The sequence below is a fragment of the Aegilops tauschii genome, unplaced genomic scaffold (genome assembly GCF_002575655.3).
Source record: "Aegilops tauschii subsp. strangulata cultivar AL8/78 unplaced genomic scaffold, Aet v6.0 ptg000945l_obj, whole genome shotgun sequence".
In the NCBI taxonomy this organism is placed as follows: domain Eukaryota; kingdom Viridiplantae; phylum Streptophyta; class Magnoliopsida; order Poales; family Poaceae; genus Aegilops; species Aegilops tauschii.
In genome coordinates, this window is record NW_027333163.1 from 11,174 (window position 1) to 19,629 (window position 8,456).

The window sequence follows — 8,456 nt, forward strand, 5'->3', positions numbered from 1 at the left end:
AGTGAAAAAACGAATATGCGAGAAAAATTGCAATCCCTACCGCGTAATAGTGCACCTACACGCCTTCATCGACGTTGTTTTTTGACCGGAAGACCTAGAGCTAACTATCGACATTTTGGGCTATCCGGACACGTACTTCGAGAAATGGTTTATGAGTGTTTGTTACCGGGTGCAACAAGATCCAGTTGGTAAGGATAAAATACCCTTTCGTATTTGTATGGATTTCTGGAATTGATAATCATAGAGGAGCCCTCTTTACCATTCTGTATAAATGGACTATTCTATTTGTATAGATATTGGTAGAGGGGCGTATCCAACCCTCTTTTATCCACTAGTTACCCCTCTTTAGTTTAAGAGTATAGAGCAGTTTGGTAGCTCATAAGGCTCATAACCTTGGGGTTGCGGGTTCGATTCCCCACTACCCGGCTCCATACTCCTTCTTTATGATATATGCATGATATAATATATACATCATGCATTTGTATCTGGATTTTTTGATTTCCTAAAAGAGTTTTGGTCTAACAGTTTTTTCTCGGAAGAAGCAAAAAAATAAAAGAAAGAATAAAATATGAAAGAAAAGCGTCCATTGTCTAATGGATAGGACAGAGGTCTTCTAAACCTTTGGTATAGGTTCAAATCCTATTGGACGCAATCTTATTTCTATCTATTCTTTAAATAACTATACTAAACTAAAAACAAAGAAAACTTTTTTGCATGATTCAAATGAAAAAGCTTTCTCAACGATTCCTATTCTACTAACAAGAGTAGACATGCAAAATTTATTTGTTACTGAAGAGAAAACCGTTCCAGCTGTTCCTGAATAGCTTCCTTCAAAAGGATTTCCGCTTGCTCGGTGAATGTCTTGCTAGAAGATATAATTTCTTGGAATTGAGGTTTAGTATCTTTTAGATGTTTACGTAACTCATCCAGAAATTTATTTACCTGTTCAATTTCTAACGAATCAAGATATCCTCTTGTTCCGGTATAAATAGTAGCTATCTGCTCTTCCACTGGGAGAGGATTTGCCTGGGATTGTTTAAGCAATTCCCTTAATCGTCGACCCCTTGCCAATTGATTCTGACTTGTTTTATCGAGAGCAGAGGCGAATTGTGCAAAGGCTTGTAACTCTGCGAATTGCGCTAGTTCCAATTTTGATTTGCCAGCTACTTGTTTCATGGCTTTAATTTGAGCCGCGGATCCTACTCTGGAAACAGAAATACCCACATTAATAGCGGGTCGAATTCCGGCATTGAATAGATCCGCAGATAAGAATATTTGTCCATCTGTAATGGAGATTACATTAGTAGGAATATAGGCGGAAACGTCTCCAGATTGAGTCTCAACTATTGGTAAAGCGGTCATACTTCCTTCGCCTAAAAGAGAATTTAATTTAGCGGCTCTTTCTAAAAGGCGTGAATGCAAATAAAAAAACATCCCCTGGATAAGCCTCACGGCCGGGAGGTCTTCTTAATAGAAGGGACATTTGGCGATAAGCTTGTGCCTGTTTGGAGAGATCATCATAAATTATTAAAGTATGCCGTTCGCGGTACATAAAATACTCAGCCAGGGCTGCTCCCGTATAAGGAGCGAGGTATTGTAATGTAGCAGGTGAATCCGCCATTTCAGCTACTACAATAGTGTATTCCATAGCCCCCTCCTCATGGAAAGTAGTTACTACTTGAGCTACGGAGGATGCTCTTTGACCGATAGCTACATAAACACATATTACACCTTGCCCTTTTTGATTGAGAATTGTATCTGTGGCTACTGCTGTTTTGCCAGTCTGTCTGTCCCCAATAATTAACTCTCGCTGACCGCGCCCTATAGGGATCATCGAATCGATAGCAATAAGCCCTGTTTGAAGAGGTTCGTATACGGAACGCCTGGAAATTATACTTGGAGCAGGAGATTCAATTAAGCGAGATTCGGAAGCTATAATTTCGCCTTTCCCATCAATAGGTTAGCCAGAGCATTTACAACACGACCCAAGTAAGCCTCACTCACGGGTATCTGAGCAATTCTTCCTGTTGCTTTTACAAAACTTCCCTCTTGTATCATCAACCCATCGCCCATTAATACAATCCCAACATTTTTGGATTCCAAATTCAGAGCAATACCCCTAGTACCTTCTGCAAATTCGACTATTCACCTGACATTATTTCACCAAGACCTATAATACGAGCAATCCCATCCCCCACTTGAACTACGCGACCTATATTCTCAATCCCTACTTTCCTATTATATTGTTCAATACGTTCGCGGAGAATTTTATGAATTTCGTCGACTCGAAGGGGTTGCCATTAGTGTTTCTTGACTCTTTTTTCGGAAGCAAGGGGAAAAATAATGCCTAAATTCTAAACGAAAGTAGAAGTTCAAGGCCTAATTAATTTAATTATCTCTTCCATTCCAGGGACCCGAGAATGCCAATATTAGCACGAATCGTACGGAAATGTAACTCGGTATTCAAACAACTATTCAGAGTTCCTAGAGCTCCTTGTACGGCCTGTTGGAAAACCCGCTGTCGGACCTGATTCATTGCCCTTTGTTTTTCAAAATAAAGGGTTTCGTTTTTAGACTTTTCCAATTGTTCCAAACTAATAGAAGTAGCATTAATCAAATTTGCTTTTTCTCGTTCTATCTCAGAGTATCCATTCATTCGATACTCATCCGCTTCTAGTTCGACTTTCTGTAATCGAATCCGAGCTTTTTCGAGTTGCTCAATGGTCCCTCTACGCAATTCTTCTGAATTTCGAATAGTACTCAAGATCCTCTGTTTTCGATTATCTAATAAATCTTTTAATGAAAGTAGATTATTTTGTAAGTTTACAACTTTTATGATCTCTTCCCGAACCAAACATGAATCTTTCGATTCATTTGGCTCTCACGCTCCTTTTTTTTTTTTTCTATAGCTATTTCCATATCTTTTTTTTAAGTAATGAGCCTATCCTCTATCTTCTTTTTTATGTTTATATTTCAATATACCGAAACCTATATAAGACTAGATAAATATTAAGAGGACTCTTCCGCCTAGATAAAAATATATCATGGTCAGCAAAGTTGTTTCTTTATTTTTATTTGCCCTCTAGTTAATAATTTCAATTTCATTAAGAAAAACTAACTAAATAAATGGAAAATGAAAATTAATAGAATTCTTTTTTTATTTTTTTTTTTTCTTCAAATCCAAAAAATTTCTCTTTTTTATACATAGGTCGTCGATTCGGCATTGGTTAAAAAAGGGCAGGGTGCCCCCTTTTTTTTTTCTAGTAAATAGTTCAAACCATTTTATCGATATGAGTGTTCTATATCAGATAAATTTTACATTAGCTATTTCCCGTTTAAATTCGGTACTAATACTAATATAGTTGTAGAAAGAGTACCTCTTTTTGCCTGGACTTCAAGCAGTTTAGCTTTAACCGTGTTAATGGTCTCACATTCTTGGTTTATAGAGAATCAAAGTTGATTTACCAATGAGTCGCGAAATGCTATGGTTCTTCCATATGATTTCTGAATTTATTCAGAAGTAATTCGTCGAGATCGTGCACCCTTTTCTTATTTATCCGAAAAATACTAAAAAATATTATAAAGTGCAGCCGGATAGATCCAATCTATTCTTGAAATAGACAACTCGCACACACTCCCTTTCCAAAAAAAATCAAAACACCAACCACTACAGTTAGATTTATTAGATTTGTTGCTAAAATATCGGTATTAAGCCCGAAACTGCCAGCGGATGGCCAGTGAGCTAAAAAAACGAAAGAATGGGTTACATTTTTCATATGCTCTCCTCTTATAGATAGGACGAACAAAGAACAAAGTTTTTCGATCACTTACTTCGCTCGCCCTTTTTTGATCGGTTTTTTTAATGCAAATAGATTCAATCTAGTAATTTCTTTTAGATTAAGTCTTACGTCTTGTTTGACCGGTGAAAGACTTCCTTTGTTGAAATGTTCTGTTCCCAAAATTCCTAAAATAAAAGGAAAAAACTTTCCACTTTCCTAAACTAAGGACGGGAAATAAGAAGGTGAGCATATCTTCTAAATTAATAATACTCAACTCAGCCCTTCCTAGAATGGGGTATTATCTGTCCCGATAAATAGATAATTCCAGGAGTAATAAATAGGAGTAAATTAAATAAAGTATTGATATAATTGGAATTGCGGAAGCAAATACCAATTTACTAAAAAAAGAAAAAAGTATCTAATCGAAATCGAAAGAATTTTTTTTAAGATTAAACAAAAGGGTTCGCAAATAAAAGCGCTAGTGCCACAACTAGTCCATAAATTGTTAAAGCTTCCATAAAAGCTAGACTAAGCAATAAAGTACCTCGTATTTTTACCTTCTGCTTCTGGCTGTCTCGCAATACCTTCTACAGCTTGTCCTGCAGCAGTACCTTGACCAACTCCAGGTCCAATAGAAGCAAGCCCTACGGCCAATCCAGCAGCAATAACAGAAGCAGCAGCAATTAGTGGATTCATGGTGAGTAGTTCCTCGTGTCAAAAAAAAGAAATGGTTAAGGATACAATCAACCAATAAATTCTTACTTCTAAGCTCTATTGGGGAGAAGTAAAGTAACTAAAAAGTACAAATTGAAATCAAATTGAAATGATAATGTGAATTGTCCGAACTACATAGAAGGGAATTCCATATCCATATATCGGATTAGATAATGAATCTAACCTAGGAATATATAATATAATATCCTATATATATATACATTTGTTTCTTCTATTTTGTTTGCATATTTTCTCATTTTCTATTGAATCGGATTCTAAAATCATTGCTTAAAGTGGAAACCCGCATAAAAGAGGACTCCACTTATAGACATTAAGGATATTATAGTATAGATCTAGCCTGACTCCACCCTCCTTAATGCATATATACTTTGAAAATTCCATAATATAGTCTATTCTCTCTCCTACAACTCTAGGCTATATATTCATACGCATTTCTAACTATTTTTTTGCAACCAAGCAGATTATCTGGAACCATGCATGAATTGAGCTAAGCTGCAAAAAAAAAATACTATTTCCAAAAAGAGTCAATTCAATGATGACCCTCCATGGATTCACCTATATAGGCTGCGGCTAATGTTGCAAAAATAAGAGCTTGAATACCGCTTGTAAATAATCCAAGAAACATGACCGGTATAGGGATTACTAAGGGGACTAAAGAAACAAGAACAACAACGACTAATTCATCCGCCAATATATTCCCGAAAAGTCGAAAGCTAAGCGATAATGGTTTTGTGAAATCTTCTAGGATGTTAATTGGTAAAAGGATTGGAGTTGGTTTAATATATTTCTCGAAATAGCTCAATCCTTTTTGCTAAGACCAGCATAAAATATTGCCGCTGACGTGAGTAAAGCTAAAGCAACAGTAGTATTTATATCATTCGTGGGCGCTGCTAATTCCCCATGGGGTAACTCTATAATTTTCCAAGGTAAAAGAGCACCCGACCAATTCGAAACAAAAATAAAAAGGAACATAGTTCCAATAAAGGGAACCCAGGGACCATATTCTTCTCCAATCTGAGTTTTGCTCAAGTCTCGAATAAACTCAAGGACATATTCAAAAAAATTCTGACCGTCGGTCGGGATGGTTTGTGGATTCCGAACAGCTATGACAACTGAACCTAGCAAGATAGTAATTACGACCCAAGAAGTGATGAGTACTTGGGCATGAATTTGGAAACCTCCTATTTGCCAATAGAAGTGTTGGCCTACTTCTACACCCGATATATCGTATAACCCCTTGAGTGTTTTAATGGAACAAGGTATAATATTCATATTGTCCTCTGATAAAAATTGAACTTCAAAAAAGGAATTCTTTTGATTCAACCATCTCTTTCTCAACTCAGCAACTTGAAGTATTAATCTTATATTTAGGATACCAAGAAAGCACATCAGATCATAATATATATCAATACCCTCTAATATATATCAATATTCCCCTTCTTTTTTCTATGCAAAAAAAATTCTATGCAAAAAAAAAGATATAGTAAAGTAAGTGATTCCATAAATTTACGCAGTTGCCCAAGAATTCACTATATATTCTTAATCAACGATTTCTTATATAGAGAGAACGGCCCTCACAAATTGAAAATACTAATTTGTTAAGAATCAATCGAATTGAAGTCATAGTGTCATCGTTGGCTGGAATCGATATATTCGCGAGATCCGGGTCACAATTTGTATCGACTAAAGAAATAGTAGGAATCCCCAAAATGGCACATTCCCGAAGAGCTATATACTCTTTTTGCTGATCAAGGACGATCACAATGTCTGGCAATCTCGTCATATATTTGATCCCGCCGAGATACCTTTGCAAGGTAGATAATTTTCTCTTCAAGATTGCCACATCTCTTTTTGGGAGATGGTGGAATTTTCCCATTTTTTTCTTCTGCTCTTAAGTCTCTAAATTGAGAAAGTCTAGTTTTCGTAATCGACCAATTCGTTAACATACCACTGAAACCACTTTTTATTAACATAATGACAACGAGCCCTTATTGCAGCTGATGCTACTAAATCTGTTGCTCTTTTTTTGGTACCAACAATTAAGAAACTTTTTCCCTGACTTGCTGCATCAAAAACTAAATCACAAGCTTCTGATAAAAAAACCGAGCCGTTCTAGCGAGATTTATAATATGAGTACCTTTACGCTTTGCCGAAATGTAAGGGGCCATTTTAGGATTCCATTTCTTAATACCATGACCAAAATGAACTCCTGCTTCTATCATCTCTTTCAAATTAATGTTCCAATATCTTCTTGTCATTTTTTCCACACTTCCTTTTTTTTTTAACCCTACCATTCCATTACGGAATTTAGTTCTTTTTGAAGATTAAGAAAGATCCGAAATAGCTTGAAATAAAAAATATTTTTTATGTATCCTTAAATGATATAGGCGTTAAATGTTAAATGGGGGTTCTTATGTCTCATAAAAATTGTTTGTTACGTCAGAATCTGAAGAAACTAATTCTGTATGGAGAAACAAAAAATCTCTCATTTCCGACGCGAATAGATTTTTTTTTTTTATTTCGAAATAAAGGTTCTTGTCTTGTGGGGAACGATGCACAAATTTTTGGAATCCGGTACCAACAGGTATAATCCCCCCCAGAACTACGTTTTCTTTCAAGCCTTTCAACCAATCAATGCGACCTCGTAGGGCAGCTTTTGCTAAAACTCGAGCAGTTTCTTGAAAACTTGCTTCAGATATGAAACTTTGGGTATTTAGGGAAGCCCTTGTTATTCCCAATAAGATTGCCCGATAATAGATCGATTCATCCAAAGCTCGTCCTGCTCGTTCCGCTCGCAATAGTCCGATTAATTCCCCAGGCGAAAAAACATTAGACATTCCATCTTCGGAAACCCGCACTTTTGATGTTACTTGGCGTATAATAATCTCTATATGTCTATTATGGATCTGTACCCCTTGGGATCGATAAACCTTTTGGATTTTATTAACCAAAGAGATACGACTTTGGGCTATGGTTAGCTCAGCTCCAATCAAGAATCCCCAAGGGACCCCAAGAATTCTTGGTATACGCTCATTCCAATCCTCAATTCTCCTTTCGAGATTCGGGGATAATGAATCAATTGAACGCGCTTCAAAGATTTGTTCCACTTTTGGAAGACCTTGCGTTATGTCACTAGATCTCGATTTTTCATATATAAACGTAACTAACCTATCTCCCTTGTAAAGGATTTCTCCATAATGACCATTAACAGTTGCTCCTGTAGTGGCCAAATAAGGTTTAGCTGCTCTTATAACAAAGGAATTCATATTTACAATGAAAATTTGACCGGATTTTTTTATGTGCGATTTAAATAGACATACATTTTCACAAATAAATTGTCCAAGGTGAATTATTGCCAATGTCTCTTCCCAAGAATCATGATGGACAAAGTGACAATTCAAAAGGAATGGATCCAACATTATGTTACTATCGAAATTAGAAATCCTTTTATTTTCATCTATTAAAGAGTATTTAAGTTCTTGAAGTACTTGGAAGGTTTGTTTTAAATTGTCAACGAACAAATATTTTTTTAACAGGATTTTATTATGCGTTAGTAAATAGTAAGATGAAGAAAAATGCGATATACTAGCTACAATAGCGCCTAAGGGCCCAAAAATTTCTCGAATAGGAATTCTAGGATTCCATTCTTTTATCGCATTGGGATGTTTTGAATTCTTGAATAAACCAATTCGAGAACAGTTGGATGCCGACAAAATCATCAAAGAGTGGTATTCTTTATTTCGATTCAACAAAGTGCCAATAGCTTCTGGATGTTGGCTAAGTGATTCAATCTTCGCCTTGGAATAAAAAGAATTGATATTGGCGCGATCTAACCTATTATGGGGAATCGGTCCTGCACTTGTCCTACCATACCTTTTTCGTGTATACGAAATAGTGGACTTGACTAACTCAATTCTTAGGAAATCGCGAATAAGATCATTT

The 8,456-nt window shown here is 36.1% G+C and overlaps 1 non-coding gene across 1 annotated transcript; it reads left to right on the forward strand.

Moving 5' to 3' along the window:
* The first annotated feature begins 579 nt into the window (after positions 1 to 579).
* Positions 580 to 651, forward strand: TRNAR-UCU (transfer RNA arginine (anticodon UCU)). Its single transcript has one exon. It is a non-coding gene; the product is annotated as a tRNA-Arg (tRNA).
* The last annotated feature ends 7,805 nt before the right edge of the window (positions 652 to 8,456 follow it).